This window comes from Bos mutus, chromosome 11 (genome assembly GCF_027580195.1).
Source record: "Bos mutus isolate GX-2022 chromosome 11, NWIPB_WYAK_1.1, whole genome shotgun sequence".
NCBI lineage: Eukaryota > Metazoa > Chordata > Mammalia > Artiodactyla > Bovidae > Bos > Bos mutus.
Window position 1 is genome coordinate 70,757,122 of NC_091627.1, and position 24,377 is coordinate 70,781,498.

At 38.6% G+C, this 24,377-nt stretch overlaps 2 long non-coding RNA genes across 3 annotated transcripts in view; both read right to left on the reverse strand.

The window, feature by feature from the left end:
* Nucleotides 1-24,377, reverse strand: part of LOC138989905 (uncharacterized) — a 76,822-nt gene that overhangs the window by 51,145 nt on the left and 1,300 nt on the right. Inside the window, exons 2-3 of one of the 2 annotated variants that reach the window (XR_011466083.1) lie at nucleotides 23,417-23,468; nucleotides 21,002-21,084 (exon numbers count right to left, since the gene is read on the reverse strand). This is a non-coding gene — a long non-coding RNA (uncharacterized lncRNA). The remainder of the gene's footprint in view (nucleotides 1-21,001; nucleotides 21,085-23,416; nucleotides 23,469-24,377) is intronic. The other variant, XR_011466084.1, reaches the window with a different exon arrangement.
* On the reverse strand, nucleotides 10,139-12,309 carry LOC138989906 (uncharacterized). Its single transcript, XR_011466085.1, has 2 exons — nucleotides 11,724-12,309; nucleotides 10,139-10,633 (listed from the first exon to the last, which is right to left on the reverse strand). It is a non-coding gene; the product is annotated as an uncharacterized lncRNA (long non-coding RNA).

Sequence of the window (24,377 nt, forward strand, 5' to 3'; positions counted from 1 at the left end):
TATACATCTGTATCATCTATAATTATGCTTCCTTTTTCATTCCTGATACTATTTCTCTCTTGGTCAATCTTTTCAAATATTTGTCACTTTTATTAGCCTCTTTACAGAGCTAACTTTCAGCTTTGTCTTCTTGATAATATTTTTGTTTTCTATTTCATTAATATCTTATAGCCCATTATTTTCTTCTGGTTTCTTTGGTGTATAATTTTTCTTCCACTTTTTAATAGAGATGCTTAGCTCTTTGCATTATTAAAACCATATATGTGTATTAACTATATTTTCTCTCTAAATTTTGCTTTAGATATATCCACAACTATTAATATGTAGCATTTTGTTCCGTTCCATTTAGAATATGTTTTTTCTGTTCTTTTTTGACTCATTTTAAATTTCAAAACATGGGACTTTCTACCTATCTCTTTCTTACTTTATCTCAAATTAATGCACATGTGGTAAGAAAATTCTTTTAGATTTTAATTCTTTCACAATTTTTGAAATTGCTTTACTGGTCATTATGTAGTAAGTTTCTGTAAATATTTTAGATGTGCACAAAATGAATGTGTGCTTGAAATCTTTGGGGTGGAGTGTTCGATATTTGCCATTAGCTCCATTTCAGTGATATTTAAACACTGTTGTATCATTAATATTTTGTCAGCTTGTTCTATCAATTCTAAAAGAAATGTAACATTTTTGTTACAATTTGTATATTTATTGTTTTGGTTCTATAAATATTCTTTTCTGATATATTTTGAGAATAATATTTTTTTAAAACTTTTTATCTTCACTATATCTAAAGAGATACATTGTAATCTTTTAGGTATAATCTAGGTTTTCAAATTAATTTACATTAGTTCTTCAATGTAGATTTTGTGATTAAAAATAATTTTTCTTTGTGTTTGGTTATTTTCTTCTTTACAATAATTTTTAAATCTCCTTTGTATGTGGTTTTTGTTTTTTAAAAATTGTTTTCTGGTCGCTACTTTGTTGATTCTTTTGAATAGTTCTCTACCTCATTGACAGTTTTTGGTTTTGCTTTTCTGTCTCTTTAATCTACTTTTAATTTGTTTTTTCTTTTTGCCTTGAGAACTTAATTCATATGTTTTTATTATTTTATTTTTATTGAGATAAATATCTAAGATTATGAACTTTCATCTGATCACTTCTTTGTTTCCTGTAAATTAAAGAAATTCTGCAGTTGCAATGTGAATATTTTCTCTAACTGAAGCATATTTTAGAGAGCTTTTGAATTTCTGATGGAAGGGCCTTTAAAAATTTTTTTTTGTTGATTTTTATTTTATTGCTCTGTTGTCAGATAAAATTATTTGCTTTATTTATGTGATATGGAATTTGTTGAGGTTAATGTTTATGTACGTTTGAAAAGAGGATGAATTCTTTGTTATTGGGTGCAAAGTTTCATATACATCCGTGAAATCTATGTTCAGTTCAGTTCAGTCACTCAGTTGTGTCCAACTCTTTGCAACCCCATGAACCACAGCATGCCAGGCCTCCCTGTCCATCACCAGCTCCCGGAGTCCACCCAAACCCATGTCCATTGTGTCGGTGATGCCATCCAACCATCTCATCCTCTGTCCTCCCCTTCTCGTGCCCTCAATCTTTCCCAGCATCAGGGTCTTTTCAAATGAGTCAGTTCTCCACATCAGGTGGCCAAAGTATTGGAGTTTCAGCTTCAAAATCAGTCCCTCCAATAAACACCCAGGACTAATCTCCTTTAGGAGGGACTGGTTGGATCTCCTTGCAGTTCAAGGGACTCTCAAGAGTCTTCTCCCTCACCACAGTTCAAAAGCATCAAGTCTTTTGCACTAGCTTTCTTCACAGTCCAACTCTCACATCCAACTCTCACATGACTACTGGAAAAACCATAGCCTTGACTAGATGGACCTTTGTTGGCAAAGTAATGTCTCTGCTTTTTAATATGCTGTCTAGGTTGGTCATAACTTTCCTTCCAAGGAGCCAGCATCTTTTAATTTCATGGCTGCAATCACCATCTGCAATGATTTTGGAGCCCAGAAATATAAACTGACACTGTTTCCACTGTTTCCCCATCTATTTGCCATGAAGTGATGGGACCAGATGCCATGATCTTAGTTTTCTGAATGTTGAGCTTTAAGCCAACTTTTTCAGTCTTCTCTTTCGGTTTCTTCAAGAGGCTCTTTAGTTCTTCTTCACTTTCTGCCATAAAGGTGGTGTCATCTGTATATCTGAGGTTGTTGATATTTCTCCCGGAAATCTTGAATCCAGCTTGTGCTTCCTCCGGCCCAGCGTTTCTCATGATGTACTCTGCATAGAAGTTAAATAAGCAAGGTGACAATATACAACCTTGACGTACTCCTTTTCCTATTTGGAGCCAGTCTGTTGTTCCATGTCCAGTTCTAACTGTTGCTTCTTGACCTGCATACAGGTTTCTCAAGAGGCAGGTCAGGTGGTCTGGTATTCCCATCTCTTTCAGAATTTTCCACAGTTTACAGTGATCCACACCGTCAAAGGCTTTGGCATAGTTAATAAAGCAGAAATAGATGTTTTTCTGGAACTCTCTTGCTTTTTCAATGATCCAGCGGATGTTGGCAATTTGATCTCTGGTTCCTCTGCCTTTTCTAAAACCAGCTTGAACAACTGGAAGTTCACAGTTCACGTATTGCTGAAGCCTGGCTTGGAGAATTTTGAGCATTACTTTGCTAGCGTGTGAGATGAGTGCAATTGTGCTTATTGTTACATATTTTTTTCTTCTTGACCTTGTAATGTGAGTGATGTATTAGAGTCTCTGATTATTCGTCTGTTTATGTGTCTCTGTACTGATTTGTTTTTGCTTTATGAAGGTGGTTTCTTATTTAGTATATATATTCTTATATATTCATTAATGTTATATCTTCATTGTAGACATTACCTTTATAATATTTAACACTTTTCAGTGCCCTTCTGTGTCTCATTTATTGCTTTTGGACCAGAATTCTACTTTGTTTAATATAAAATCACAGCCTTTGTTTTCATACTCTTTCTATTTGCCTAATATGTCTTTGCCTATCCCTTTATTTAGTTTTGCAAAACCATATCACTTAGAATATTTTAATATATAGCACAGAGTTGCATTTTGCTTTGTGAAACAATTCTAAAATCTTTCCCCTTAAATAAGAAAATGAAGACAATTCACATTTACTGATATGACTGCTCTTTTGAGTCTTAACTCTGTCATAATATTCTATATGATATTTAATGTGCTTTTCAAAACGTTTTTGATATTCAGAAGGTATGTAATTTTTTAATAAGACTTTTCTTTATATTAATATTTTTATATTGCTCTTTGTCCCTTTCTTCTTGGGACTGTAATTGTTTTGCCTCCTTAAATCACTTTGTTGTGTTTTATCCTATCAGTCACTTTGCAGTCAGTAGCTCATTCTTCTTTTCACTTTATGATTTTCTATTTCTCCTTTCCCTGAACCTGTATGGTTTATATGGCATTCTGCTGTGTGTATGTGTCTTAGTCGCTTAGTTATGTCCAACTCTTAGTGACCCCACGACTGTAGCCCACCAGGTTCCTCTGTCCATGGGATTCTATAGGCAAGAATACTGGAGTGGGTTGCCATACCCTTCTCCATGGTATTCTGCTACCTATATCCATAGCTTTATTTTGGTCTTATAGTTACAATTTAATGTTGTAAATGTTCTCTGTCAACTGTTTTGCAGAAGTGTCCCCACTAAAATTGTGATTGGGTGAAATTTATTCCAAGAAGTTTCTTTGGAAAGGAGTTGTGAATACAATTTTCTTTGCATTATTGTATGTTAAATGAATTGTCTGTGATTTTAACAGTTGAACAACAACTTGATTTGGTATAAAATCCTTGGCTTAGGATTCCTTGAGTTTTTTGAAAGTGTTGTTACATTACTGTCTTTTTTTAATATGTTGCTAGCAGCAGGCAAGTGACATGAACATTTTATTTAGCTCAGAAGATTTTTTTTTAAATTAATCTTTAAAGTTTAATAGTTTCTGTGCAATATGTTTTGGGGTTGACCTTCTTTGTTCATTTTTCCCAGGAACAAGATGAACTCTTTTACTATGTTGATTCAGGTCACATTTCATTTCTGGCAGTTTCTTAGATTGTAGGTTTAGATAGTAATTCTATTCTTTTGCTTCTTTCTTTTTTATAAATATATATATTTCTATACATGTTGGGTCATCTTGTTTGTCTTCTATATATATTTCAGTTCCTTTTTATTTGCACCTCTATTTTTATGTCATTTTTAAATTTTGGGATCTCTTTCATTTTTATCCTCTCTCTCCTCAGTGTTTATCTATTATCCCTAAAGAATTTTGTAGTTTAGTTTTTATTTCTGAACTGATTTTGTATTTTCTTCAGTCTATTTCTGGTGTTTGATCAGCTCTCTAAAAACTGTATTTTCTATTTTCCTGTCTGTTTCTATTCTGTGTCTAAATTTGGGATTTTCCTCTTTAAAATACATTCCACAGTTTATTTGGAGAAGGCGATGGCAACCCACTCCAGTATTCTTGCCTGGAAAATCCCATGGATGGAGGAGCCTGGTAGGCTGCAGTCCATGGTGTCGCAAAGAGTTGGACACGACTGAGTGACTTTACTTTCAGTTTTCACTTTCATGCATTGGAGACGGAAATGGCAACCCACTCCAGTGTTCTTGCCTGGAGAATCCCAGGGATGGCAGAGCCTGGTCGGCTGCTGTCTATGGAGTCGCACAGAGTCGGACATGACTGAAGCGACTTTGCGGCAGCAGCAGCAGCCATAGTTTATTGACATTTACTTTACATTGGAGAAAGTTTTCCTGTGGGATGTGTGTATGTGTGTGTTAGTTAATGGGTTAACTGTGGTCTGTACCAGTTCCTCCCACCCCCAGGAATGCCTGAGGCACCCCATGTATGCCTCACAAGACCTTAGGTTAACTTCTTGCCACACTGTTTTTGGAACTGTACCAGGTTAATATATATTTAAAATGTTAATAGTATCAGGACCTGGTTATCTGGTTATTGATTTTGCTTAATGTACAACGTAAAGAATCTGCCTGCACTGCAGAAGACTCAGGTTTTATCTTGGGTTGGGAAGATTCCCTGGAGGAGGAAATGGCAACCCACTCCAATATTCTTGCCTGGGGATTCCCATGGACAGAGGAACCTGGTGGACTATAGTCCATGGTGTCACAAGGAATCGGACATGACTGAGTGACTAAAATACAATGTATGACTCCTGACTTATGAACTGTCGTGGACTTGCAAGGCTGTGAATTGACACAGACACTGCTATGCTGCATAACTAGGGGTTTTTGATAAACAGGAATATAGTTGGCAGATTTTTCACATGGAGCTGGTCCACCTGTGTTGACCTTCCTTCTTGCAACCAACTGTTCCCATCCAGGGCTGCAGTCAAAGACTTCTTGATAAAAAATACCAATGATTTGCATGAAAAACTCAGTGTTTAGCTAAACCTATTTATCCTGTGAATTTTATTTTCATATCAACTCTTAGATCAGTGTTGATTGCCATTTATGGAGGATTTTATCTCAAAAGTTTTCTTATATTAAACGTGCATGGATGTTAGAAATCTTTTTCTGTTTATTGTATAGAGTGTTGTTATTTTCTGGGACCCGCAATAACCTATGGGAGGTTTTAAGGGTTTGAAGTGAAGTGAAGTGAAGTCGCTCAGTTGTGTCCGACTCTTTGCGACCCCATGGACTATAGCCTATCAGGCTCCTCCGTCCATGGGATTTTCCAGGCAAGAGTGCTGGAGTGGATTGCCATTTCCTTCTCCAGGGGATTTTCCTGACCCAGGAATAGAACCCGGGTCTCCCTCATTGCAGGCAGAAGCTTTACCATCTGAGCCACCAGGGAAGCCCCCTGGGGTTTGGGTTTACTCTATTTCTTAGTTCAAGTTACCTCTTGGTTGTGTTCCAGATACTACGGCTTCAGAACTAATAGCTGAAATTTATGCTAGATTTGGTAGAGATAGCTCATTTCTGTTTCATTTTATGTTAGTTGGGGCAGCTCAAAGTCATGGGCTGAAATCATCTAAAGCCTTGCTCAATCACAAGCCTAGTGTTTGATGACAACTATTGCTTCGAGTCTCAGATCCGCCCCTTGTGGGTTTCTGTGAGGTCTTTCTACATGAGCTTCTTTGGACTTGCTCAGATAATGGTGCATGGGTTCTAAAAGCAAGTGTCCTTAAAGTAAAAGACAAATGGAAGCCAAATAGTCTTTTGTGACCTAGCCCTGGCAGTCACGTAGCATTATTCACAACACATTTTATTTAATGAAGCAGTTAAAAAAATCCTAATCAGGTTTAAGAAGTGAAGAAATAGGCTATGCCTCTTGATGGGGAGTGGTATGGTTCTAGAAAACATGTGAGACTAGAAATTTGAGCAATCATTTCACCGTCTTGAAAATTGTCATGCTAGTAATTTCTTCCAAAAGGAATTAACCAGTTTGGGTGGAATTATAAAATTGGCTTAGAATATAGAACAATATTTCTGAAACTTCTGCCATCCACAGACTATCTAATACACAGCCAAACTACCGATTTTAGATGTCAAAAAATAAGTTTATAGCAATAAAAATACAAGCATAATATATATAGAACTGATTTTTATTTATACATTTACTAGGTTGATATTATTTTAGCTTTTGAATAATGTATATATCATCAAATTACAACTATCTGAAGCCATAGATCATATCTCAAAATAGGTGGTTTCTTCTCTTACTTCTTATGCATTTATATCAGAAAACACCAACTATTAGAGAGCATTGAAAAAGGCAAGTGTCCTACTTGTGTTTGGATGGAATATAAATATGGAAATTAAGGGGAGGTCTTTCAGCAAAGATTTCAGCTTTTGGTTAAATGCTCAGAGGAGGGTAATGCCCTTTAAAGCAGGAAGACTGAATGTTTCTTAGAATAAATGGTGATTGATATTCAGCTTTGGTTTCATTCAGCTTTGAAAAGCATTACATTCTTTTGAAATATTTGGTTTTAGTTTAAAAAATGTATCCAATAATCATTATCATCTTTCCTCAGTGAATGAAAAAAAATCAAGTATTAGGAAAGAATAAAATTATCTTAGATTGAGTCATTCATATCACAGTTTGGTCTTTTTAAGACAGCCTGATATCTTATTCTCAACATGTAAAAAATCATAATATTTTAGAACTTTTAGATTCAAGCTAGTAAATATTCTAAATATATTACTGAAGTATTCTACTTTAGTTATATAAAATAGTAGAATTATTCTTTAGCTATTAATGTCATGAAGAAATATTATCTTTAATTTAAAAACACATATAAACATCTTTCTATTAAGCAGTCAACGTAATCCAGTATTAATCAGCAGAGCTGTGTATTCAGGCTCACATTTTTCCCAGAGCCCATTGAAATGTCATATACTCAGTGGCTTCAATTAGATTGTATCTGTCTCTTCGCTATTTCCTTTAACACTAGCTTAAGAACCATTGACACAACCTGTTCTTTGAAAAGGCCATATGTGAAATGACACTCAGGAAAAACTACTTATTCCCTTAGTAATGTTCTTCATTGCTGTATACATAACTCATGCTGATCAGTACTGGTCCCAAAGTATCTTTCTTACGTCTACATTCCATCTTATAGATTTTTAGCATTAAAGCAAAATGTTATTGGCACATCTCCTTTGTGTATGAATTATACTCTGTCAATAACAGATTCATACTCTGAACATCATTGGTTTTGTTCAACTCTAAATTGATGTCCAGTGGAATATCCATGTGATAGTAACTTAACTCTTATATTGTATATCTATTGTATTAATTTTCTATGGCTACTGTAACATATTACTACACACTTGGTGGATTAAAGCGACACATGTTTATTCTTTCACAGCAGACAGAATTCCAAAGTCAGCTTCAGGCTGAAATCAACCTGTTGCCAAAGGGTTTGCTCCCTTCAGAGGCTCTCTAGGAGAATCCCTTTGCTTAATTAACTTTTCCAGCTTTCTTGGTTTGTGGCCCTTTCTTTCATTTCAAAGCCAGCCGTGTAGCACTTTGCTTAACACAACTGTGAGGGACACTGCACCATATTTTACTGATGGATGGATCATCCTTTGTATTAGAAAAGAAAGGTGAAAAGTATAGGTCTGATGCAGATAGGTTGACGTATTTGGTCAGGAGAACTTGTAATTTTTCTTTTAATTCTGTTTTTGTTATTGAACAGGCAGAGTTGTCAGTACAGGGAAAGGAGTATTAAAGTTTGAAGGGGGAGGGAAGATGAAAAAGAGAAATGACTAGGAAAACATAGCAGCATGGAGACTTGTTGACTTGTGGTCATGAATTCAGGGTAAGACCAGTCAACACAGTTGTGTGTTTTTCTTATTTATTTATTCCATTTTATTTAGTTATTTAACATTTTTTTTAATTGAAGTATAGCTGATTTACAATGTTGTGCCAATCTGCTATACAGCAAAGTAATTCAGTTAAACACACACATATATATATTCTTATTTTATATTCTTGTCCATTATAGTTTATCACAGAATATTGAATATAGTCCCCTGAGTTATAGATTAGGACCTTGTTGCTTATCCATTCTAAATAGAATAGTTTGCATCTATCAGCCCCAAACTCCCAGTCCAATCTCTCTTCTTCCACCTTTCCCCCTTGGCAACCACAAGTCTGTTCTCTGGGCTATGAGCTTGTTTCTATTTTGCAGATAGGTTTATCTGTGCCATATTTTAGATCCACATATAAGTGGTATCATGGTATTTGTCTTTCTCTTTATGACTTCACTTAGTGTGATAATCTCTAGTTGTATCCCTTTTGCTGAAAATGGCATTATTTCACTCTTTTTATGGCTGAGTAGTATTCCATTGTTCGGAGAAGGCAATGGCACCCCACTCCAGTACTCTTGCCTGGAAAATCCCATGGATGGAGGAGCCTGGTAGGCTCCAGTCCATGGGGTCGCTAAGAATCAGGCACGACTGTGCAACTTCACCTTCACTTTTCACTTTCATGCATTGGAGAAGGAAATGGCAACCCACTCCAGTGTTCTTGCCTGGAGAATCCCAGGGATGGGGGAGCCTGGTAGGCTGCCGTCTATGGGGTCGCACAGAGTCGGACACGACTGAAGCGACTTAGCAGCAGCAGCAGCAGTATTCCATTGTGTACATGCACCACTTCTTTGTCCATTCATCTGTTGATGGACATTTAGGTTCCTTCCATGTTTTGTTTATTGTGAATTATAGTTTTGTCTGGGTATGTTCCCAGATCATAGATCTAGATCATATGATAATTCTATTTTTAGTTTTCCGAGGGACCACAAAACTGTTTTCCATAGTGGCTGCACAATTTACATCCCCATCAACAGTGTAAAAGGCTTCCCTTTTCTAGTGGTATGTTTCTTAGTAACATGTAACTCCTTGGAACACAGAGAGGATATGGTCATTGAGTGTATACACAAAGAATAATTATAACAATAGGCCATGGGACCTAAGCCAATTTAGAAGGAAAATGGGGACTTCATGTATGATCATGTAGGATCATTGTCATTCTCACTGAATAATTTGGGAAGTCCCTCCTAAAGTAGGTAGTGATTGATAGGAGAAGCTGGTTGCAATATGGGGTTTTAAAATTGGGACTGCAAAGCGTGTTTGGTTATGAGTATAACAAGGTTCAAGTTATAATCATAGAGAATAGGTGACTGAGGTGGAGTTTAGGACAGGATTACTGAAATAAGGAGGCCAGTGAACTTAGAGGGCAGCATGTTAATAGAACAACTTATGGATTCAGAAATAAGCAAGACACAAGTAATGGTAGAGAGAGTGAGAGTCAAGAGCTAAGTCTTCTGGGAAGGAAGGAGGGTGACTCTAAGGTCTTTAGTTAATGGCAGTAATGAAGGCTTTATGGTGTTATGATCTGATGGCATGAGGTTCTAGGAGGACTTATGAAGATTTTAGGAAACTTTGAGGCCCCATGTCTTTGAGTTTGGAAAAAATAGCAACCATTTCATATAATAACGACTAAGTAAGGTTTTTAAGAGACAGCGAGATTTTGTTTGGAACCAGAAAGAGAAGCAAATATTTGGAGTGAAAAGTTATGGTAGAAGGCATTTTACTCATGGCAGATGATTACTCTGAAGGTCAAGAGTTGTTTTTTTTTTTTTTTTTAATGTGGGGTCGGTGGCTGGTCCATATCAGGCAGAGTACAGAGCTGTGTGGCGGTAAGGGTTCAGGTGAGGAGAGATGGCCTGGGACTCAGGTGTCCTCGGTGGCCAAGCAAATAGGTACATAAGGCATGATGTGAGGTGCATGGGAAGGTTCATGGCTGTGGCAGCATCGGCAAGAACCCAGACTCTTCTGTAGTATGACCTTGGTAACAGAAACTACTCTGTCTCACATTTCATGGTTCCACGTGGAGAAATCTTGCTGGCCTTTCCCATTGCACTGCTTTTACTCCCAGTCCTGTTGCGAGGGAGAAGACCATGCGATTTGTGAACTCAGAAGAAGGCAGTGGGTAATCTCAGCTCAGCCGTGTCTTCTGTTCTTCTTCATGTCAGCCTATCTGCGAGAGAGCTGCACTCGCCATGCTCCTGCCTCATGGGAATGGTCTTACCTCTGTCGGGGGAGATGTGTGATTGTCCTGCTGTGGAATAAGAGGGGTGATAAATTTAATTCAGGGAGACTGCTCTGTCCAGAGCCACCATCCACAACACAACTTTTTCAATCACTGGTAATTTGTTCTCCAGATCTCTGACTCAGGTAAGGAAGCAGAGTATTGTTGCCAGCCTTTGTGCTAACGGAGAACTGTCAGAGATGCTTTGTTCCCTGCCCATTTCTGAATCTGGTTCCTCAGCCTTGCACTGATTCTGTACTATGCCCTTAATTGTTCCTCAAATAAATCCCTATTGGCTTATTGTAGCTAGACTCAGTTGCTTTGAACCAAGCACTGTAACCAGTACAATCATTTAGTCCTTGTTCTGGACAAACTTCATTGGTTTGCCAGAAAGGTGGTTATGCTTTGCTTGGAAATGGCTAAAATGGCTGCATGTTAGTCTTTGACATTTCATTATAGACAGCCACTGGAGAATGAATCACCAGTCTGGGAAAATCCAATTTTCAGATAATTGTCATTGTACTTTTATTCGCACTCTGCTGTTTTGACTGCTTATGCTAAATTCTCATACTCACAGATTCACTTGACTGAACATGTAAAGATTCACTTTCTGTGGTCTTTTTGGAGTCAAGTTCAAATGTGTTTATGACATTCTCATGAGTTGTACTTTTTACATTATAATTTTCAAAATTATATTTATTCATCCATGCACAAGATTAGAGCCATTGTTCCATTTTGAGGGAATTGGTGGCATAATGATAGACTGTAATGCACACAAAATTATAAATTTAACAACTGTAAACAATTACACAGAAATGTTAATGCAGTGGCTTGAACTGACTACATGCTGTCAACATCAGCCAAAGTAAACAGACCTATGCTGTCTTTGAAGTACTTTTGTGACCTTTACAGACTTAATCATTAGTAAGAATCTCACAGGGAGTCTGTGAAAATCATTACTAATCTTATTGTTCTGTTTATCTCTTCCTGTGTAACGAACTACCCCAAAACTCATTGCCGGAAAACAAGACCATGCTGCATCTCAGTTCTGTGTGCTGGTTGGGCATGGCGTGGCTGGTTGATCTTCCTTCTCTGCTTGGGATTGAGTGGGATGACTCACCAGTGTTAAGTGATGATGGCTAGGCTGGCTGGGGGCTCTAAGATGCTTCACTTGCATGCCTGGTGTTTATGTGAATGACTGGAGGTCTGTGGTCAGCTGGACACACCCCTCTCTCCAGGTAGTCAAGGGGTCTTTCTCTGTGGTGTGTTAAAGAGGGATGATGAGTTTCTAACACAGTGGTTTCGGGATCCAGTAAAGACTGTCCCAGAAGACACAGGCAGAAGCTTTAAGGTTTTTTAGTAACACAGACTTGATGGTTCAAGAAAGTCACTTTTACATTTATATGATGTGAATTGCTAAGACCAAGCTGGCTTCAGGGGAGGGAAATTATCCTTGCTGTTGTTTTTCAGTTGCTAAGTCACATCCAGCTCTGTGTATCCAACTTATTTGTAACCTCATGGACTGCAGCACGAGTTCTATCCTATCTCTTCTTAATGACAGAAATGTCAAACATATTACAGCCATCTTTTATCCACACTGTAAATTTTAAGTGAATGTGAACAACATTGTTCCATTGCTTTTGTTTCTGAAATAAAGTGCCTGAGGTCTGCTTGACCCTTGGAACAACCAGTGCTCCATGTATCATTTTGAGAAAAGATTTGTCTAGAAGATAATAGTGGTCCTAAAAAACCCTTAAATTCCTGATTGCCAGTGCTAATTAAAAACATGCAATATGATCTCCAGCCCTATTGGGCAAGTAATATTGTATAATAGTTACTATGGTCTCTGGAGGTAGACTTCCTGGAGTTCAAAGCCAGATGCTAAGACTTATTAGCTATACCATATGAACAAATGTCTTAATTTGTCTATTTTATATTTCTCATTTTCTTCCTCTCTATCTGGAGATATCTCCCATGTCACTAGGTTTTTTTGAAATTAAATGAGAAAATGGAGGTAAAGAATTTAGTACAGTGCCCAGCACTGACATTACTCAATACATGTATATTAGTGATTAATATTGATAAATGTATTTAGGCCCCTGAGGCTCACTGGATGCTTCCTTAAGAACAACAGATGTTTAGAGAATGTGATATTGAAAAATCTGTAATCTGTGCTTTCCAATGATTCTTTTTTAAAACTAGTAAGACATTCTCTTGATTTATATAACAGAAAATTGAGGATCAAGAGACAGTTAAGGTTGCAAGGACTCTTGGACTGATAGAATACAATGGGGAGGTGGAAATAATACGTCGATATATTGAGAAATAAAAAACTGAACCCAAACCAAACATTATTCTAATGTTTCTGGCAGATTCTATATATGCCCTTTTCTGACCTGAGCTGAATCATTCCTTTTTAGGCAGCCTCAGGAGGCAATCCCCACTTTTAAGAGGTCAGCATACTGATGCCAAACAGTGGACATAGCACATTACAGCCCAGAACTCCTGGACCCGAGCAGTCCTCTGGCTTCAGTCTCCTGAGTAACTGGCATGACAAGGGCATGCCTGGCAAAGATCTTCTTTTCTTATTTCAACATGAATTCAGTCACAGATTTTTTTTTTCTATTTGAATACTTTGAACACAGCATGGGTTATTGTTATTTAGTTGCTAATTCCTGTCCAACTCTGAGAACCCATAAATTACAGCACACCAGGCTGCTCTGTCCTTCACTATCTCCTGGAGTTTGCTCAAACCTCATGCTATGTCCACTGAGTTGGTGATGCCATCCGACCATCTTATCCTCTACCACCTGCCCTTCTCCTCCTGCCCTCAATCTTTCCCGGTATCAGGATCTTTTGCAATGAGTTGGCTTTTCACATCGGGTGGCCAAAGTACTAGAACTTCAGCTTCAGCCTCAGTCCTTCTAATGAATATTCAGGATTGATTTCCTTTAGGATTGAGTGGTTTGATTTCCTTGCAGTCAAAGGGACTCTTAAGAATCTTCCCAAGTGCAATAATTTGAAAGCATTAATTCTTTGGCACTCAGCCTTTTTTATGGTCCAACTCTCACATTTGTATGTGACTACTGCAGAAACCATTGCTTTGACTATGTGGACCTTTATTGACAAAGTGATGTCTCTTCTTTTTAACGTGCTGTTTAAGTTTCTCATAGCTTTTCTTTCAAGGGGCAAGCATCCTTTAATTCTGTGTCTGCAGTCACCATCTGTAGTGATTTTGGAGACTAAGAAAATAAAATATCTGCTATTTCCACTTTTTCCCTATCTATTTACCATGAAGTGATGGGACCAGTGATTTTAGTTTTTTGAATGTTGAGTTTTAAGCCAACCTTTTCACTCTCCTCTTTTACTTTCATCAATAGGCTCTTTAGTTCTTCTTTGCTTCTGCCATTAGTATGGTATCATCTGCATATCTGAGGTTGTTGATATTTTCCCCAGCAATCTTGATTCCAGCTTGTGATTCATCCAGCCCAACATTTCACATGATGTACTCTACATAGAAGTTAAATAAGCAGAGTGGCAATATACAGCCTTGATGTACTCCTTTCCCAATTTGAAGCAATCCGTTGTTCCATGTTTGGTTCTAAACTTGGTTGGTGTTGCTTTTTGTCCTGCTTACAGGTTTCTCAGGAGACAGGTAAGGTGGTCTGGTATTCCCATCTCTTTAAGCGTTTTCCAGTTTGTTGTGACCCATACAGTCAAAGCCTTTAGTGTAGTCAATGAAGTATAAGTACTGAGCAGTAAAAAAAAAAAAAAAATCCCGATTTGAGATCTCAAAGCTTTCATTCTAGAGTTTCTTGTATCATTTGGGTTTAGATTTGGCTCTGCATGTGACATAAATCTAGGCAATACTGACTTAAGCAAGATAGAAAGTTCTTTCTCTGTCATAGAGTGTGGAAACAGGCAGTTCAGAACTGGTATGGCAGCCTGTAGTTTGTAGACCTGGGTTCCTTTCATTCTGTGACTCTATCATATGTAACTTTAATTTCTAAGGACAGGGTCCAGAATGACTTCTGGAGCTCCAACCATTATAAATGCTTTCTTGCCTTTAGCAGAGAGGAAAGAGGAGAAAAAAGTATTCCTCCCCATTTTCAGGATACTTTCTGGAGAATCCAAATGACACTTTTTCTTTTACACCCTCTAAGATTCTTTCTGACACCAAATATGTGATATCTTTTCACAGCAATTCTCCAATTACTGGACATTGAGTATCTTACAAGTTAATTCAGTTCTGACAATATCTACCTGGAGTTAGTTTCAGACCCCATAAAACTGTCAGATCCTATTTCATATACCAGCTGTAAATGGTCTAGGCTACCCACACTGTTTTGTTTGGCTGACCAAAAATTCAGGGATTCCCATGATCCCCTCTCAGATTTGATAATTAGAATGACTCATGCTGCTGCTCTTAAGTCACTTCAGTCATGTTCAACTCTGTGAGACCCCATAGACAGCAGCCCACCAGGCTCCCCAGTCCCTGGGATTCTCCAGGCAAGAACACTGGAGTGGGTTGCCATATCCTTCTCCAATGCATAAAAGTGAAAAGTGAAAGTGAAGTCGCTCAGTTGTGTCCGACTCTTCGTGATCCCATGGACTGCAGCCTACCAGGCTCCTCCATCCATGGGATTTTCCAGGTAAGAGTACTGGAGTGGGGTGCCATTGCCTTCTCCGAGAATGACACATAGAACCCAGAAAAACATTTTGCTTACGTTTAGTGGTTTATTGTAAAGGATCCAAATGAATAGCCAGATGAAGAACTCTTTAAAGGTCTTGAATGCAGGAGTCTGTTTCATGGAGCTGGGGCACACCTTCTTCCTAGCTTGCAGATGGGTTAGCCAAACCCAAAGCTCCCTAGTCTTACTGTTGAAGAGTTTTGTAAGAGCTCAATCTTTATCCCCTCCCCAGAGATCCTGACACTGAAAGTTTTAACACTCTAATGACAGATTTTTTTGGAGACTAGCCCCAACCTGAAGCTCTCCAGGGGGCCCACCCTAAGTCATGGTATTAGCATAAATAAGCTCACAAGTGATCTAATGGGGCTCGTTATGAATAACAAAAGACACTTCCATCATTCAGGAAATTTCAAAAGTTTTAGGAGCTCTGGGCCAGGAATTTGGGACACAGAGCAAATGTTTATTTTTTATTTTAACAGCAAGTTTACTGACCATAATTTAGTTGTGGAGATTGGAAAGTGTTAGTCATTCAGTTGTGTCTTACTCTTTGCAATCTCATGGACAGAGCCTGCTGGTCTTCTCTTGCTGCAGAAACCAGTAATCTAGAAACCAAGCACCACATTCGGAGAGTTGGAGAACTCAGGGTTATTATGCCAGTGGGCCCAGAGGAGTTAACACTCCAAACTCTAAGCCCTGAACAAAGGAGTTACAGAGTTTTTTTTACAGTCGGACAGGCATGATTAAGCAGGTTTGCATGTTTTTAGGGCCTAGGGCGATTGCAAAGAGCAGGACAAGGATGAGTAAGATAAGCTCCAGTTCCTAATATTGTGAGTCCCCACTTTCTGAGATCTATGTGATCTAGACTTTGCAAGGAGCAAGCTGGGTTACAGAGGCAGAAGGAGCAGGAGGTTATGTAAAAATTTAACTTTTCCTCTTCATTCCCCTCTCTCGATGCTTCTATCGCTCTTTGTAGAAAGCATCATCTCATGTTTTGGTAGGGCATTCAGAGCTTCCCATCATTTAGGGTTTCCTTTTGTAAGTTTATGGATTTAATCCTAGAGGTTATGAACTGGTAATTACATTGAGAATACAAGGGCCAAACAAGAGCACCACAGAGAGCATGAAGAGAACTGTTAGAGGGAGAAGTCACAACGCCCAGCTCCAGATATTACCTCAGGAATTAGCTACTTTCTCTTTCCTTTTTATGATTTGTTCCCTTAGCTGTTGGGCCATGTACCTGAAAATTTCTGATAGGTTTACAGCATTCATAAAAGACAGCATTCTTCATTTAAGAAGAGACAGAGTCCTCTCTTTTCAATTGTCAGTCGGTCTAGCCCTCTCCTATTCTGTAAAACCACCTCAGCCAGCGAGTCTAGTTGGTCCTGTAAGGCCACAAAAGGTTTGCCCACTCTCTCAATGTCGTTTGTGAAGTCCTTTGATAGTGTATGGTAAAAGGTGATTGATGAAGTAATTCCTCCTATTCCCATACCTATCCCAGCCATGATTTCCAGACCAGCTAGTAGGGGTATAAACTGGATGTCTCTTTTTGACCGTGTATGTGCTGCCAGAGAGAGGTATGGTGCGAGTCTGGTTGTTAGGGACAATATTCATCTGGGGAGTGAGGAAAGCTAAGGTGCAGATACCCATCCACTTGAAAGGTAGACATAAGTAAGCATCTTTCCCACAAACAAAGAAAAGGGCTTGATGGGGGTGGCACCATCTGTTACAGCAAGGGACACCAAAAGGCTGCAAAGCAGCCTGAACATAACAGATAAATGAACACTAGCAAAAGATTTTCTCCCCATCTTTGGGTTGTCATGGCTTTAACAACTGAGCCTATCACGAAGGGGGGTCAGTTATACTGTGGAGCAATTTAGTTAGTAGGGAGAATCGATCATAAGAGACATCTAATAAGAATGAGGCTTCCCACTACAGTGAGATAACAGACAGCTAACCGCAGCTTCTGACCCAAATCCAAGTCCTGGGGTGAGACTGAAGCTAGTCCTGTAGTGAAGAGCACAGTAATAATATCAATCAGGGATAGAGGCCAGGGTTGACAATGAAAATCCTTTGATATTCGGATCCTCAAGCTTCTGCCATTCATTGACTAGTTAGCATCTGGAGTGACTGGAGCAGGGCTCAGCATCCTTCATGGGTGAGGATCGTTGTTTTTGGAACCAGACCTTGAGGGAGTTTTTGGAGTCCCAAACTGTTTTCTAGATGTCCTCATCACAGGAAGCTGCTACCTTCTTGACTTTGGTGTGGTGGATCTAAGGATGATGCCTGTAGCTCATCTCCTGGCTGATAGGGATGAACCCAATTGCCCAAAGTAATGGGTGTCCTTCCTAAGGTTTCTTGGGTGATATGGCCAAAGACTTCCAGGGCCTGGAGGTGTTGGGACATCTCCAGGTCAGCTAGTTGTTGGTGGTCTCTGTTGAGGTTTTCTATTACTGGGGTGGTCTCCATATAAGATCTCAAAGGGATAATAGCCTGAAGACCTCGGCATACATTTATGCAGGGAGATGAGAGCCCACAGAATGATAAGGCAGCTGTTCCAGCACTGTCTAGGTGTTGGTCGGGGGATATTCTTATTGTACTACTACTTGGAGAAACAAACTTAACAAGAAAGTTAAAGATATTTAGCCTAAAGTTTAATAAAAGTAGGAAAGCTGCTGAGGGGCCAGCCAGGAGAACCAGGTACAGACATTGATTTGTGACTCTAGTGTTTCTCTAGGTATGAGAAGATGCAAGAATTTGGACTCATAAAAATCTTTACCTGAAAACATCTGACTGTCTGAAGGCCTGTTTTTCTGGGTTTTTCCCAGAACACAGAGTGCCTTATTATTTGTCTCCACCCTGAAGTCCTTTCAAGGGTATGTTGAAGGTCAGCATCTTGTAGTGGTCATGATTTAATCTTTGTAGAGGCAGCTGGCAAGGGCCAACTTTCAGTCAGCAGGGCCCCTTCATAGCCACATATTTGACTATGTTTTGGGAGCATTTCATAGTCATTGTGTCCTGTGGTGCTGGGAAGGCTCATTCCCAGGTCTAACAAAGATTCCGTTGACAGACCACTCAATGTGTTGTCACTAGGCCAGGCCTTGTAAGTAGCAAAAGTCTCTGGACCATACCTGTCTAACTAGCCTCTTAGTCCAGGAAAATATTTCCTCTTGTTGCTTCTTCCCATATCTAGAGTTACATTATTACAATTATTGATCTTAAATGGAATGCTGCATATCAGCATTTTATCACAGGTTCAGCCACTCATTTGGTAACGTAAGAAATAATCTTCTGAAACAAGCTGCATAGAAAATAATATAGCTAGCAGTTAATAGTAAGGTCACAAGCAAGAATTTAAGGCAAGAACTTTCATTGGGTATAGCCAGGTATATCCCAGGTCATCTGACTCAGTTAAACGATTATAGCCAAGTGTACATCATGGAACATCTGACCTTTATCCAAAGATTGGTTACTGAGATAAGCTGTAGAAACAATCTTAGAGTGTCCTTTTTAGTAACTTAATTAAATCTTTTAGCCATATAACATAGCAAGGAACTATTTCAGAAGTGAGTCTTAGTAAGCACAGACCTTAATTAACAAAACAAGAACTTAATATTCAGTGAAACATACTTTCTTTTTTGGGGGGAGAACTCATTGTGAGGACATTAACACTGTAGCCAGGGAAGGCTTTAATCCATCAAATAAAAATGAGGACTGTCAGGAAGCTGGAAGAAGCCAAGCAGCCGTCTTGAATTTCCCATAGCCCTGGCTTTCTTATTTTTAGCTGTTGTTTATCCATTTTTAATTTCCTGATTTAGAAGCAGACTATTGCCATGTTTTAAGGATAGTAAAATGATATCAGGATAGCAAAAGTCTAACCATGAGGGGTTATTTTTTTTGTAGAAGCAGAATGAGCTTTGTCTACATGTACCATAATCTTAAATAATGTTTATTTACTTTACCAAAGTGACAAAAGATTTTGAAAACAAATATAAATCACTTAAAGGCAAAGAAATTCACAATCTGTTATTAAAAGTTGTATTCAACGAAAACTTTGTTCTCTAAACAGAGAGAAGACCAAATTCTAGTCTGGGACCAGCTTACTGTTAATAACAAAATTTGTTTATCTGCTTAATCTTAGAAAGTCTTTCTCATAAAACTTGAAAAACTAGTATTCTTCTAAAGGCATGAGAGTAAAACCATAGAAGTCCTGTTTAAAATCTGATTCTATTGCAATTGACAAAGAAACCTGGTCATAACACTTTAATATGATAACAAGAATTATAATTGACCATATTTTATCAGGGCATATCAGATCTATATGAATTTCACATAATTTTAGGATAACTATATTAGTAACATCAACCATATAGTATAACCTGAAAATATTTTTTTTCACCCCTTTAACAGTACTTCCTTTGTAATTTAACATGTCCAATGAACCCAGGTAGCTTAATAGCTCTTTGGGATCACTCAGGGGCCCTCCGAAGCATCCCAAAGTTAGCTAGAGATCAAGTTATCTAGTAAGTTTTGTTGATAAATATCAAAAGGGTTTATAACACTCAGTCAGGTAGGATCATATAAGTTACTGTGAAATAATAGTTATTCACTTAGCCAAAGCTAACAAAAGATTTCAAAGGTAAATATAGAACAGATCAATTAAGAGGTAAAGAATCTTAAATCTATCATTAAAAGCAGTTCAACATCTGAAGAAAGTATGTCCTCTTAACAAAGAGAAAGGCCAAATTCAAGTTTTGTGCCAGCTTACTTTAAAGTCATTTAGGTAAACTTAATTAAATTTATTTTAAACTTTGTCAATCCTTTAACCATGCACAAAACTTTTTCTTCAGGGTTCACTTTCCACAAAATTTCTAATCACTTTTTGTAACAGTCATCTGTAAGTCAGACCTACTTTCTTTTCCCTTAATAAAATGTAATTTTATAGCTTCTTTATTAAAAACATACATCCTACTTTCTTATTAGATTAGCAAACAAACATTAATACTAGATATTTAATAATTGAATATTTCCCAATTCACATGAATCTAAAATTTATTTAGGTTAATTTTTCTTGTATTTAGAATTGTTTGATTTGTAAGCTCTTACTTTTCTTTAGGCCAATTAAATTAGAACTCACTCACAACTTGAACAATATTATCAGAAAAAAAGATATACACTGAGACATACATAAATCCAGACAGACAGACTGACAGAGATCTTACAGTTTTCTATTTGAGATTTAAAATATCTTTTTGACCCCTTTTTTTTTTCTTCACTTGAAGTTTTAATTTGCCAAGGCTGAGGTCTCAGGCAAAGCTGGCTGTGTCTTTCAAGGACATGGAAAGGGTTAACTTCAAGCTTTTCCCTGGGCAGGACTTTTAACAAGCTAGTTGTTTTTAATTGCATATGCAAACAGAATTGGTTTTGCAGTTTCCAAAAAGAAAAATTTCTCTCAGTCCGTTCAATCAGCAATCATGCACTCACAATCATTCAGAGGCTATCACATTGCCTCCTTTCTCCTGAGTCCCCAGGTTCTGTTAACTGTTGCTGCCTCCCTGGGAGCCCCAAGGTTATCATTCATGATGCCCCCCTTCCTCCCGAGTCCCCAGGTTTCCTTAACTGTTCCTCCCTTCTTGGAAGCTCCAGGAGGTGATCAGTCTCTTCTACCTGTTGGGGTAGGTTCTGCCGAGGACCAGCCCCAGGTCCTTACCTTACCCTGTGGCCCTTCCTGGTGAGTTGGTCCGTCCCTCCAATGAGTCCAGTTGGGGCTCGGCTGTCCGGAGCGTCAGAACACTGGTACAAAAGAGAACCCGGAATACCATCAGGTGGTGCGCCTCCTTGTTCATCTCAGGATTCCTTCACTCCAGCCCGGCTGAGCCACCAGTTTGGCGGCTCAAGGGGCTGGCGTGGTTAGAATCTTGCTGGGGCCTCCAGAAATGTTGCAGAAACTAGTAATTGAGAAACCAAGCACCACACTCGGAGAGTTGGAGAACTCAGGTTTATTATGCCATCAGGCCCAGAGGAGTTAATACTCCAAGCTCTGAGCCCTGAACAAAGAGGTTGCAGAGTTTTTTATACATGGACAGGCATGATTAAGCAGGTTTGCAGATTTGTAGGGGCTAGGGCAATTGCAAAGAGCAGGACAAGGAGTGAGATAAGTTCTGGTTCCTAGTATTGTGAGTCCCCACTTGCTGAGACCTATGGATCTAGACTTTGAATGGAGCAAGCTGGGTTACAGAGGCAGAAGGAGTAGGAGGTTATGTAAAATTTTAACTTTTCCTCTTCACTCTGTCCATGGGATTTCCAGCCAAGAACACTGGAGTGGGTTGCCATTTCCTTCTCCAGGGGATCTTCCTGACCCAGGGATCAAACTTCAGTCTCCTGCATTGCAGGCAGATTCTTTACCGTAATTAATTCTTTACATAATTTAGTTATGTGACCTCATCTAGCTGTAATAGAGTCTTAGACATGTGGTCAGTGATGATATTATTATAAAGAGGGAAAGAAAGGAAGAGTGGATAATGGAGGACAACCTCCCTACTCCTTCATGAATGAGTTTTCTGTCCATTGATGGAAGCTTCTGGGCTGTAGGCCTTTATGCTTTGGTGTAGGCTTGGATTCCATTGGAATGATTTCCCCACTGCTGGCATTAGCCTCCCTGATGCTGTAGTCCTGAACATTGTTCGTTGGTCTGGACTTTAATCTGGGACTTTAATCATAGTTAGACTATGACCCTACTTGTCCATATGTCAGTTCCGACTTCATTCAGTTTGGTTTTTTAGATTGTAAGTCTTATGGATAGGAACCATGTGTAGTCTAAAGGTTGTGCCTACTTCCTTGACATTTTAATTGAATATGCATTTATCTGAACACTTATCAAAATATTCAGCATTACTCATAATAAAATAATTCATCTTGATCCCCTACTTTAAGTAACTGAAATGAATTTATTACTTTTGGAGAACTCTCCTTCAACTTGTAACACCTTTTGCCTTGTCTTTGAATTTTACTTTTTATCTATGTTCTTTACTTCTGATATGCTTTTTTTTTTTTAATCTTTTAAATCGATGATAAATTTGTTGCAGAAATTCAGAAATATCTGGAAGTTCAGAAATAACACACCAAATTATTTGTTTCCTCTGAAGGACTATATCTAAAGCCCACTGAGAGTGTAACTTCATTTAAACCAGGCATTCTCATCAGTTTCTCTGCAATCTCCTTACCGCTTAGATTTTCCTGGAAAGTCTTAAGAGGTGATCTACCTCAAAATTTTCCCCAAAGGTTCACAGTTCAGACTTTGTATTTTTGGCTTTTGTTCTTCAAATGAATTTCGTATTGGTTGCTCTCAGTTTTACCAGTGAGAGAACGTATCATTTTATGTGAGCCTTGGATGACCTTTCAACAGTCTTTCAATTATTATTGAACACTGTCAACATGAAATGGAGGAAAACAATAGAAATGGAAGAAATAGAGGAAAACAATAGAATGGGAAAGACTAGAGATCTCTTCTGGAGAATTAGAGATACCAAGGGAACATTTCATGCAAAGATGGGCACAATAAAAGACAGAAACAGTAAGGACCTAACAGAAGCAGAAGAGATTAAGAAGAGATGGCAAGAATACACAGAAGAACAGTACAAAAAAAGGTCTTAATGACCTGGATAACCATGATGGTGTGGTTGCTCACCTAGAACCATATATCCTGGAATGTGAAATCAAGAGGGCCTTAGGAAACATTACTACAAACAAAGCTAGAGGAGGTGATGGAATTTCAGGTGAGCTATTTCATATCCTAAAAGATGATGCTGTTAAAGTCCTCCACTCAGTATGCCAGCAAATTTGGAAAACTCAGCAGTGACTGCTGCTGCTGCTAAGTCGCTTTAGTTGTGTCCGACTCTGTGCGACCCCATAGACGGCAGCCCACCAGGCTCCCCCGTCCCTGGGATTCTCCAGGCAAGAACACTGGAGTCGGTTGCCATTTCCTTCTCCAATGCATGAAAGTGAAAAGTAAAAGTGAAGTCGCTCAGTCGTGTCCAACTCTTAGCGACCCCATGGACTGCAGCCCACCAGGCTCCTCCATCCGTGGGATTTTCCAGGCAAGAGTACTGGAGTGGGGTGCCATTACCTTCTCCTCAGCAGTGACTACAGGACTGGAAAAGGTCAGTTTTCATTCCAATCTGAAAGAAAAGCAATGCCAAGAATGTTCAAACTACCATGCAATTGGATTCATTTCACATGCTAGCAAGGTAATGCTCAAAATCCTTCAAGCTAGGCTTCAGCAGTACATGAACTGAGCACGTCCAGATAGACAAGCAAGATTTAGAAAAGGCAGAGAGGAACCAGAGATCAAATTGCAAATATCCACTGGATCATAGAAAAAGCATGGGAATTCCGGAAAAGCATCTCCTTCATTGACTATGCTAAAGCCTTTGACTGTGTGGATCACAACAAACTGTGGAAAATTCCTAAAGAGATGACAGTACCAGACCACCTTACCTGCCTCCTGAGAAATCTGTTTGCAAGTCAAGAAGCAACAGTTAGAAGTGGACATGGAACAACAGACTGGTTTAAATTGGGAAAGGAGTATGTCAGGCTGTATATTGTCACCCTGCTTATTTAACTTCTATGCAGAGCACATCATGAGAAATGCTGGGCTGGATGAAGCACAGACTGAAATCAAGATTGTCGGAAAAAGTATCAATAACCTCAGATATGCGGATGACATCACCCTAATGGCAGAAAATGAACCTCTTGATGAAGGTAAAAGAAGAGAGTGAAAAAGCCGGCTTAAAACTCAATATTCAAAAAACTAAGATCATGGGATCTGGTCCCATCACTTCATGGGAAATAGGTAGGGAATAATGGAAACAGTGACAGATTTTATTTTGGGGGCTCCAAAATCAGATAGAAGTATCATTTGTGATATATTTCAGAAAGATTGACCTATTGTATGATGTTGAGAGGTATTATGGTGGAAGTTCTTACATGCTGGTACATTCAGATTCACAAAGCCCATTAGAAGGACAGCAGAAGTTCAATGGGCTCAGCACAAAACTTTTGTCTGAACACCTGAATTACTGGGAGAA